The sequence below is a fragment of the Arvicanthis niloticus genome, chromosome 13 (genome assembly GCF_011762505.2).
Source record: "Arvicanthis niloticus isolate mArvNil1 chromosome 13, mArvNil1.pat.X, whole genome shotgun sequence".
NCBI lineage: Eukaryota > Metazoa > Chordata > Mammalia > Rodentia > Muridae > Arvicanthis > Arvicanthis niloticus.
Genome location: NC_047670.1, coordinates 30,243,634 through 30,256,013, shown reverse-complemented (window position 1 = coordinate 30,256,013; position 12,380 = coordinate 30,243,634).

Sequence of the window (12,380 nt, the reverse complement as noted above, 5' to 3'; positions counted from 1 at the left end):
GAGGTTTGTTTGAGGAGGTTGGTCCTCATAGCTTAAAGTTGACATCTGGGACTGGACGGTATCTGACTTCATATAACTTATGGTCTAGCTGAGAAGAGAAGAATTATATGTGGAAACGTTAGTAAATTATACAGGGGAGCAGGTACAGCAGGGCAACTGAATGTGTACTGTGGGTTAGACAGAGATCACATGAGAGGTCTTTTCCTCTGTGGTCATCATTTTAGGTTTACAGAGTCTGGCAAACTGAGAATTGCTTCCTTCAGAGTCAGAAGTTCTGAGTGCCAGGGAATATCTGTCTCTGTGGTCTACAGAATTATATTTATGAGTCGTACTTTGAGACGGCCTGTAGAGCATCTCTGGCATGCCAAGATGAAGCAAACACAGTGATCCTGCTCTGGGGCCTCCACAGCCTGTTTGTACTGTTACCTGATGCTGGCTGTGGGATGCTGGCCTTGTGGGCCTCCTGTGAGAAGACTTGATTCCTTACTGTATTTGGCTGTGACAGCGGTCCTGTGGGTGGCTTCAGTATTAAGTTTGGAACAGAGGAAGTGTTGCAACGCAAGCCAAGAATTGAATTTTATTTTTACAAGCTGCTTTTTATGGAATTGAATCTCGGTGACCCTCCCCGGTAACAGCAGGCTCACAGGTGGCAATTGGCATAAGGGGTGGCTTGCATATCCTTCAATGACAGGTAGATATTCTAACTATCCTCATGAGAGAGCACTTCCTTTGGGGAGCCTCTTTAAAACTCATGAATGATTTATTTTGGCGTTTTCTTCTGCCACTATGTTTTAGCATCACAATCAGCTTTATGGGACTGAGGTAGATTGCTTTGCTTTAGAAGGGAAGAGGTCTATTTCATTCCTGTACTCTCCAATGTCTTTTTCCTCCATGAGAACCAAGGCCAGGGCATTTCAAATATAAATATGGGAAGTGGAGCTGATGGAGCAGATCAGGACTACGGCAAGCTTTCCTTGTGTCCCTGAGTAAAGGATTTGTTCATCTTCTGCTTCAGAATCTCCTTGGTAACATAACCCAAGATCAAAACACCCTTCAGAAGATCCTGGCAAAAGAAATTGTGCACTCATTAGCCTACAAAACAATGTGGAAGTGAAGAAAGGACAGAAGTCCCAGTAGCATTCCAACCCCTGATTCTCTTGGTTGGCTTTTGTTACTGGTGCCTTGATTTGGAGAAGTTGAGTGCACTGGTGATTGAGAAATCAAGGATTCAGGACTTCTCAGGAAACATGACTTACTGTGAGTGAATAGACATGTCATATCTGTTTCCTCAACTATAGCATGGAGCACCTCCTGATCTAGCTCCAGGAAGGCTAAAGGCAAGGTCAACATATGAATGTTGGTGACAGACGAGGGGATTATAAAATAGCATCATTGCTGTGGGTCGTCTATGTTGTCTTTCCTCTATTCTGGCTCATAGAATTGGAAGCATTTCTCCTTGTGAGACTATGAAGCTGTCTTCTTAGATGCTCTTGAGGAGCGTGACAAAGCAGTGTCTTCATCAGAGAACTGCCAGAGCAATCCCTGCACAGGGATGCTCTCTGCTTGACTCTGTCCTCCTCTCAAGTGTGCTTTTAGTTAAGTGATTGATATACTTGGTTCTGACTCTACTTAGCATTAGGTATGAACTCATGTTCAGTCTTGGAAGCTGTCAGTGGTACGAGACTGAAGCAGTGTTGAAGGCAGGGCCTCAGAGTGAAGACCATGTCTCAGTGATTTAAGTAATTATCCTAGCAAAACTGATTGAAGGGAGGGGCAGTGCAAAGTGTAAGGAGAAGCCCCTCTACCTCTTCTCTAAAAGGCTCACATCTTTGAAAACTTTCATATTGTGTCAAAGATACTTCCAATTGATCTTAAAAGTATGAAACATAGAATGACAAAGATCATTGTGTTCTGAGTCTAAACATCACAATTATCAATGAAGTCAAAGTGTATGGACTTTTGATTATATGTGTACATAGAGAGTTATGGATAGATGGATAGGCATGTACCTTCCAGCAGAGAAAACAGGAGAATGGGTTGTCACACGTGAAGCTCCAAGATTAATCAGAGTAAAAGGCCTGGTCTCTGTGTTTAAAACAGAACAGTTTAAAACTCAAGGCAGAGAGATATGGGGACATATCTCTGTTCCTGTACTTGACATGAAACCCTCTGAAATAGAAAATGTCTTCTTTGCAGCGTATATAGTTTTAGTGTGATTTTCATGGACTCACTTTACTTGGCTGCAACTATGGATCCAGTGGGGAAAGACAAGATGCTCATTAAGTGACCATTTTTTTTTTTTTTTGGCCTAGACAGAGCCCTTTGAGTAATCTACAGTTTCAAGGCTGGGGATGGAGACTGATACTGGAGCAGGGCACTTATGCAATAGTCACATACTTTTTTATGTTTTTGTTCTACATATAACTTGGGATTCTTAAAAAGGGAGTTTGTGGGAGGGCAGGATTCATGGATTGGGGATTCTGTACCTTGGCCAAAGGCAATTTTCTCCATGCCTTCTTGTCACATCATGATTTATGACCCATAGAATATGAAGAGAGAGAACAAGGAATCTGGACACACAGTCGAGATGCCAGCAACTAAGAGGACCACAGAAATTAGGACATTTGTTCATTCATCCTCAATCACTCAAATAAGGTACATGCCAGCACTACACAAAATGGAGTTGCAAATGCACCTAGAACAGGATCGCTTTTGTCAAAGCACTCATGATTTAGCATGGCCGACAGTTTTCAAAATGAATGGTTATTATCAGCTAGAGGAGAGGCACAGGGGAGGGTTAGAAGCAGCAGCAACTGCTAAGGCAGAACTCTCGATCACAAAATTTACCTCCATTCGCCTCTTCTGTTTTCTTTTTGTTATCATTATTCTTAACATTTAAGAAGACGTAGTAGATGTTTCAATAAATAAGGATTCTGCTATTCAAAGCTTTCTTAACTTGAAAAGGCACGTAGAGCAGTAGTTAGTAGATAGTCCTAGCCTCGGTTTCTCTTAACGAGTTTTTCTTCTTCAATAACATCTTCAAGGCACCAAAAATCTCACTAAATGTGAGTGGATGTGGGACTAGGAGGGGAAGGGAAAAGGAAATATAAAGGCTCTGGTGCCCATGCAGGGCACCATGTAATCTATCCTCTGTCACCAAAAACCAGTGTTTGCATATGAGAATAAACTCTATATCATTGTCTTCCCCGTGTCCAAATGCATGTATATCAAAGAATATGTTTGTGACAAGACCAGTCACATGAGGAGTTTCCTGTTTGTGATTTAGGATGCCCAGTGGGGGCCAGAAATGGACCATGAACTAGACCTGAGAATCTCTGGTGTGCACAGACAACTCTGCACTCATGGGAGGATAATGATTGAACAATATGGTGAGATGTGAAGACTCTCTATTTTACTAGGAGACACGCAAGTCCAGGTTGTGGAAAGGGGTCTTTACTATCTTTCTGATGGTACCATGCTTTAGTGGTAAAGGAGTAGATAGAATAATATTTTTGTAATTGGGATGTGCTGGATGGGACATCTTGGGCCAATGGCCTTTCTCCAAATTTCATTTTCTTTTTCTGTAATACAGATGTATTTCTTTACACACACACACACACACACACACACACACACACACACACACACACAGAGAGAGAGAGAGAGAGAGAGAGAGAGAGAGAGAGAGAGAGAGAGAGATATGATTTAATTATGTTTACCTCTCTCTACTCTATGTAGCCTTGGCCAGTGTTGCTTGTCAAGGAAGTTTCCAAAGGGCCAGCAAGATCTTGTGTCCAGCTGGCTCACTTAGCAAAGATGGTTGACAAAATGTTATTGCCTGTTAGTGCAGAGCTCAGCAAGAACCCTCCATGAGGGTCCTGATTCCCCTGTGCATGGCTGGTTTTTGGGTTCTTCCAACACAGTACTTGGGATACAGGTCTGTGTCTCTAAAACAAACATTCTAAGAAGACAATGCTCTGTGCTCCTTACTGTTCTCTAGGCCTGAATCAGTCCTATGGCCCATCTCAGACAAATAGCGGAGAGGAAGGGCTCAAATTACAGATACTGCCATGAAGGCTTTGTTTGCGGAAGTGATAGAAGTTGTGGATACAGGCAATCACGCTTTGTCCATGGCCACCAAAGTGAGCTTTTCTACTACCAGATATCTGTGATCCCAGAATACAACTCTTCAAACCACTTGGTTTTTGTGTTCATTGTTATGATTCTCATAAATTTTTCCTTGAATCAGTGCAGGCATGATCTTTAAATAGCCTTGGATGGTGCCAAGAAGGCTTTGCTAAAGTGTTCTTTCTCTCACCGTCACTTTCCAAAATATAAACATTTTACATTAACATACAAAGAGTTCACGCTCAGTGGAGTGATAATTTGTGTTCAACATGAAGAGTTTTCACAAGTGGCCTATACTATCTAAAAATGTACTACCTAAATGCACTATCTAAAAATGTCTGTAATATTTAAAAATTATTTTATAGCATACCTCTGTTCCCTGTCTACAAACAACTTTGGGTTTTTGTTTGTTTGTTTGTTTGTTTTTTAGTTTGTTTTGACAATGAATGGACTTTTCAAAAGCAACAAGAAAATGATTATATTTTACATATAGGTGTATATATATCCCTTGCACAAATGAATAAAGGCTTTATTTGAAAAAGGAAAAAGTCTACTTGGTGATTGAAATTACTTGCTCTTTTATACCCAGTAATATAAATAATCCTTCCCCCTTTACCCACCCTTTTAAAAGAGCATGCTTTAATTGTTGTCTTTTCCTCTTCCTGTATTTTATATCTCCAGTATCCAAATTAATACAAGGACTGCTAGTAAGATCTTAAAAATAGGCTTGCATTACTTTTAAGCAAGACAATTTTCAATTAATTATAAATGATTTCATTTCAAAATGCAGAAGCCTACTGTGAATTCTGAACCTAATACTTATCTTCTCTAATTGCATGAACACGAATGCGGAAATAAATCTGGTGGAATATGTAATTGGCATGCGTGTATTGAGGTTAGCCTATTTACGCTTCCCAGGAAGTGCACCATAGTCTCCACCCCTACTAAAAGTTTATTATCTCTTTTACATCAAATGATTTACGGAAGGAAATAAACAGATTACCCAAGGGTCACTCATGGGTGGACAAAAGGAAGGGAAGAATGTCACATTTCCTTAGTGTTTACAGATGTGCATACCGATTAAATTGTGCTGTGGTGTTGATTCTCCTAGAGATAGGGGCATGAGAACACTGGAGACATTCTGTCATGACCATAATTTTGTCTCTTTCTTCTTTCTCCATTTAGTTAAACCTCTCTTATTGTTCTGGCTCTGCCTCAAGCACTGATCCTGCAGAATGCTGTCATTGGTGAAGCCCTTACAGAGTAGTTAGCTGGCCAATGCATGCCATATGTAGTGTCTCCTGACTCTAAGATGCAGTCATTCTTATTATTACTTTATGAGAGAGGAAACTAAAGTGTAGCTGTTGAGCTCCTTTATATAAAGTCAAACAAATAGGTTCTGAACTCAAGCCTAAGGTCCGTTATTCTCACTGAGTAACTTATTGGTTTACATGGAAATAAACAGAAAGATACTAGGCCCCTTGAGGCTAATTTCCCTAAGGAAAGACATGTTGGAGGCAATTCAATCGGACTTGAGTGGATTGGGGGTCAGCAGATTCTACATCTGCCTTTGCTGATTGTGAGACTTTGGGAAAATATATTTCATTTTGCATAATCTTTGTTTTTCTCATATGTAAACATTATAAACATTATAGAGAAGCCCAGTGGAGTGGTCAGGATTGGGACCTGTTTGGCAATAAAAAGAAATGACATTCTACTATAAGCTATGAGTGACCCTCGAAAACTATCTAAGTGAAAGAAGCGAGTCATGAGAGACCATGAATTGTATAAACTTGCTTATATAGAATATCCCAAAAAGGCAAGTCTTAAGAGACTGAGAGCAGGCTAGTGACAACATAGGCCTGGGAACACAGTATCTCTAATGAATATGGGCTTTCTTTTAGGTATGACACAGTCTTCTAAAATTGATTGAGATGTTGGTCTCACCACTATGACTATACTAAAAATCATTAAATTGTATATTTTAAAATGTTTTATAGTTTGTGAATTATACTTTCAATAATAAAGCTATTACTAACCTGTGTATGTTGGTACATGCAGGCCTGTAACCCCAGCACTCAGTAGGGCAAGGGAGGAGAATCAAAACTTAAAACTCTGAGGACAGTCTGAATAATGAATATATATATACATATATGTATATATGTATATATATATGTGTGTGTAATATATACATATATGTATATATGTATATATGTGTATATATATGTGTATATATATACATACACACATGTGTGTATGTGTGTGTGAGAGAGAGAGAAAGAGAAAGAGAGAGAGATAGAGAACTTGTGAAATGGTAACTTTGTTCCTCAGTTTTCTAACTAAATGCTGGACTTCCTGTCTGCGGTTTTTGAGAGGACTTTATGCATCAAGGTACAAGAAGAGCATGGGACAGTTCTTGACATGTGTAAGTTTCTGTGAATGCCATTATTCCTTCTATTGAGTTGTCCTGAGAAAGGAATGAATAACCCCTCACCTAGAAAAGTTGCTTAACAAATGTTTCTATGGGGCTAGTGAGGAGGCTCCGCAGTTAACAGTGCTTGACACTTCCCCAAGGGATCAGCGTTCAGCTCCCCACATCCATGTCTGGCAGCACAAACCATTTGTAACTTCAGCTCCAGAAGATTCAGTGTCCTTTTTTTGGCATGTATGGGTGCCTGCACACACAAACCATATACCCACAGACACAGACACATATACAGATAAATAAAAATAAATGCTGCTAATGAGGTCAGCCACTGGGATGTCGATCCATGTCACCTGAATGAATCATCGAAGTTTGCAATCCTGTTCTGAGACCACTTCTTTTGAAGTCACGACTAATTGATCTAAAGAACATGCTGCATACCAGGGTGGGAAGCTCTCATCAGAGGATCAAAATCCTCTATTCTGGCTCTTTGCTCTTCACCATGTCACCCTGACTGAAGTTCAGAGGCACTCTGGGACTCTGTGCAGGCACTGCAAGGCTGCTCGTTGTATTGGGACAGGCAGGCAGTCTGTCGTGTGGGAGGGAGATGCTAAAGGCTGCTTCCTGCTTTTCAATATATCCTTCCTTCTGCATGGACTCAAACTTGTACACCGTCCTTTGTTTTGGCTTGGATTCAGGGAAATCTGAAGCCTAAATATTGCTCAAGAATGATCATATTTTCAGTTTAGGCCACAAAATTCCATCATCCTTTTGACTTCTTTCATACGCACTGTGTTAATGGCTTACTTGGCATTGTTCCTTAAATCCTCTCAGGTGGAGAAGGCGACAGAACCTTTAACTCTACAAAAATACAAACAAACTTAGAAATCTCAACAATCTCAGACCCGGAAGTCAAAATGATGTAAGTGGAATTTTTTGTTTTTGAAAAAAACTAAAAGCCATCCAAAACCCACAGAGAACATTCAAAAACCAAAGAAAATATAAGGATGAAGGAAAAAGATTATTAAATTTCGAATCCTAGTCTCTGTAATATGTTTGTGAAAGTTTTTTCGAGATAGGAACATCAGAGCCAAGGGAATATGTATTGGGCAAAGAAAAATGGAGGCCACCTGAATGGCTCGGGCTTTGGCAAGGCTCACCATTCACCCTGCTATTTGCTAGAGAGAAAAGAGTTGTATACATGACTGATAGCTGGCCCTTTCACTAGCTACGCTTTCCTCTTTAAAAGGGTTAGTTCTTGTGGAAATGTTTGTTCCAAACAAGGTTATTCTGAATCGTCTCTGGAGTGGGGGTCTGTCATGAAACACCAACAGTTTGATACAGGCTTTCTTGGTGGTGGCCAAGAAATCTGGGAGAGCAGCATTGTGATATAGTTGCTTCTTATTCGACTGCCTTTCTTTTAAAATAGAAACTTCTGTTACTCACAGGAAGGTGCCAGCGGCTGTTTTTCTATGCAAAAGTGCTTGATTTTTAAGCAGCCTATTTCTGTCAGCATTTCCCACCATGGCTTGGAATTCATATTGTTGTTTTGAGGGTAGCATAGGGATGAACTTGAACGTCAGTGGTGTGGGTAAAGGGATGGACGATGTAGTTTGTATGGCTCCTAGCCAATGTGGAAACTAGAGGTGGGGGGAAGTCACTTTTACAGTAAAAGTTAAAGTAGCTCAATTTAGAATGTTTTCTGGAAACAAATTACCATTTGAAAATGCATTCACTTCCAACACGGGTATTGAATATCCAAGGACCAGGTGCTACACTAGCAGAGAAAAATAAAAGGAGAAGGAGAAGGAGGAAGAGGAGGAGGAGGAGGAGGAGGAAGAGGAGGACTTGCTTTCTGAACTCCAGTGAGAAAGCTATAAAGAAACACAAAAGTGACAGGGATGATAACCAGGGGATATGGTCCCTGTGTGAAAGGTATATATGGGATACAGTTGGAAAAGAGAAAGTGGCCATTTCTTTCAGTTGGGTGTAAGAGGAGTTTTTATTTCATTTCATGTAGGAAGTGACACCCCATAACTTTAAGACAAATAGGTGTTCAGCCTCTGGATAGGGTGTGACAATCATGACAGGATGACATCACAACCTCAGTTAGATTTTATCCCCATGATTCATCCTAAGTAGATGCTAAAAAAGGTGACTCAATGAGGCTTCTCCCAGTAAACAAGAGTGAGGACAGCACTTACGCCTTTGGCATGCTATTAGATGGGAACCTCTGGGATCAAACGTCTAGGCTAGATAATTCTTTTGTAGAGCAATGTTTTGTGCATTGTTAAGGTGTTTAATAATATTGGTGGCTTCTACTGACAACATTCCTGTAGTATGTCACTCTTTACCTTTAATAAACATGTCACCAGATACTGTTGCTATCCCTCGAGGGACCAAATTGTTCTCAGTTGGACCACGAGCTATGACTCATGCCTGTAATCTTAGTACTCAGGAGGTTGAGACAGGAGGACTGAGTCTGAGCCCACCCTGAGCCACATAAAAGACTTTGCCTTAAAATAAACAAAGACACATATACCGCAAACAAAAACACGACAACTCAAAATGACAATGAAAAAAAAATTATCCTTGTTTAAAGTTCAGGCAACAATGACATGCATCAAAATTTGGGAATTGAGTCATGTAAGGCTATTAAAAAGAATTTAAGAAATACTAGAGACTCAGAGGCCTTCATTAGGTTGCCTGTGAAGAATATTGACCATTATGATATAAACAACTCCCTAGAGCTACTCCACTGAGACCTGCTTCTCACCTGGGAAACAACACAGAGTTGATGAGAAGCAGCTTGAAGGAATGTGAATCAGAGCACCTGTGGAAAGATTCCATTTAGACCTTCATTTTTTTTTTTTTTTTTTTTTTTTTTTTGTTTTTTTGAGACAGGGTTTCTCTGTGTCCTGGCTGTCCTGGCACTTTTTTTTTTTTTTTTTTTTTTTTTTTTTGTTTTTTTAGACAGGGTTTCTCTGTGTCCTGGCTGTCCTGGCACTCACTCTGTAGACCAGGCTGGCCTCGAACTCAGAAATCCGCCTGCCTCTGCCTCCCAAGTGCTGGGATTAAAGGCGTGCCATTTAGACCTTCTAATTGAAACTGTTGTATCACTCTGTTGATGGAGTCTCTCAAGTAGTGGTCAAATGAGCTTTGTGTTGAATTTTGATACCAGCATCTCGGAAAGGAAAGATGCTGGCCTTTCTTGGTGAAATGACTCTAGAGATTCTACTTTCCAACCACAATCATATTCATTAAATGTATACAAATTCACATGACTATTCCTTCCCTCCTTCACATTCTTGGTTTTGGTTTCTTGGGACAGGTTCTTGTCATGTAGCTCAGAGTTGACTTGAACTCTCTAGGTAGGCTTGATGGCCTTGGGCCAGGAAATCTCTCTTCTGAGCTTCATGAGGGTTGTGGTTTCAAGTGTGTACCTGGTATTCATGTCATTACTATTTGTCAAGATATATACAGGGGACAATTCTGCTTTATTTTATAAGTTAATTAAGGTTTATTTGAAGCATCGAAGTTGAGATCCCATGGAACATACAATTTCAAGAGATACATATTCCTATTTTATGCAAGAGCTCAGTTCTTGAGGAAAAAATGAAATCTGTGATGCTCTTGAACAAATTCCCTAACTTCTCTGAATGTCAATTTCTTCTTTGAGAAAATGAGATAATATAAAACATACACCTTTTTCCAAGAGTGGTGAGAACTGTGAAGTTATTCATATAAATCATTTAGCACAGCACTTGTCATTCTGTAGTATTTTATACATGTGAACTGCAGTTTAATATCACCAATATTGTCAATCTGTCATGAGAGTATGACTGTATCCTCTGAGAGCACTGAGGTTGGATTCTTAATAGAGAGTGGACAGAAAGAGTCAGGAAAATGCTTCAGGGAATGGGAGAGATCCAGTAGGAATCCTGAAGACTGAATTAGCTAAATGAAGCTGGGCAGAGACTGGGAGACAAGGACATACATTTGGCTGTATTTTTCCTCTACAGAATGATGTTCCCCAGATAACTACAAGACTCATTCCAGTGGGACTTTGGCCAGATGTCCCATTTTCTATCTAAAACATATAAAGTTGAACTTCTTGCTCTTTCACATATATCCTGCTTTATGTTTCTCCTTGGCAATGACAGCATTTGATATTCTACCTAGCGAATTCTTCCCTCTATCATCCTGCTGGAAGCTAAGCTGCACAGAGGCAGACATTTCCCTACCTTTGCTTAGAGCTTTGTAAGTATCTTTTAAATTTGAGAATAGTGTCTGGAACAGCCTTGGAGTTCAATAAGTGTTATTAAGTAAATGAATTCTAAGCACATGGGTGGAAACATGGAGGTAAAAATGTATCTCTTTGGTAAAATAGAAGTAATTCAATATGACCTAAACATAAAGGATATGCTTTTAGGAAATGAGAGGTTGAAGAAGCAACCAGGGATCTTATAATACAAAGCCTTCTTTGATCTTGATATTTAACTAAGGAACTAATACGTTTTATAGGACTCATCATATTTTCATGCTATAAAGCAAACTATGAAGCCTTTTGTTTTGTTTTGTTTTAAACAAAAGAACTAAACTTGATTAGACCAAAAAAAATTATTCATGTCACTCTCATGTGTCAAGAAAAAAAGGATAAAGTTCTGGCCTGGGCAGAGATAATGTGGATGAAAAAATATCTTTGGAGTTTGCTGAAGTGGCAAGATGTGATGACAAAGTAGATAGGAAAGATGAGTGGAAAACAAGACTCAGCCTTGACCTTGGGAATTTGGGCAACCCAAAAGTAAGTATAAAGCCAAGACTTGGTCCATGTGATGTTCTGCCTTGAGTTCCAGTCTGAACTGCAAAGATATGCAAAGACACTGCTGGGTATATTCCTACATAGGACCCCAGGGTCAGCAGCCAGGGCTCCCTACAGTAACAAGGACTGCATCCTAGAGAGCCTTTTCTAGTTCCTTTCATTTTTGCTTCTTTGTTCCCATCTTCATAGGGCATGTCAATAAAGGTACAAGAAGTTTACAGAACACTAAATAGATTTTACAAAAAAAGAAAGTTCCTTTGCCACATAATAATTACAGAGAAGTAATATTAAAAGTTGCAAGGGGAAAATGCCATATGAAGGGAGACCTATTAGAATTACACAGTACTTCTCAATAGAGACTCAGAAAGGCTGGACACTTGTCTTGCAGACTAAGAAACCACAGATCCCAGTCTAGACTACTATACCCAGCAAAACTTTCAATCACCATAGACTGAGAAAACAAGATATCCAATGGTAAAGACAAATTTAAACAATGTCTATTCACAAATACAGCCCTACAGATAGTACTAGAAGGAAAACTCCAACCCAAGGAGGTAAACTGTACCTTTGAAAACACAGGAAATAATTTCACACCATAAAAATTAAAAGAATTATGATTCACTGTTCATCTCTCAATATCAATGGACTCAATTCTACAATAAATAAACATAAACTAACAGAATCAATACAAAAACAGAACCTATCCATCTGCTGCATATAAGAAACACAGCTTAACATCGAAGTTTACTTCAGAGTAAACGGTTGGAAAAAGAAGTTCCAAGCAAATGGACCCAAAAAAGCCAAGTAGATGTGGTCATTCTGATATCTCACAAAATAGACTTCAATCTAAAATTAATCAAAAGAGATAGAGAAGGATACTTTATATTTATCAAAGGAAAGATTCACCAAGATGATCTTTCAATTCTTAACATTTACATCCCAAATGTAAGGGCACCTAAGTTTGTAAAGGAAACACCGCGGAAGCTTAAAACCTCACACATTGAT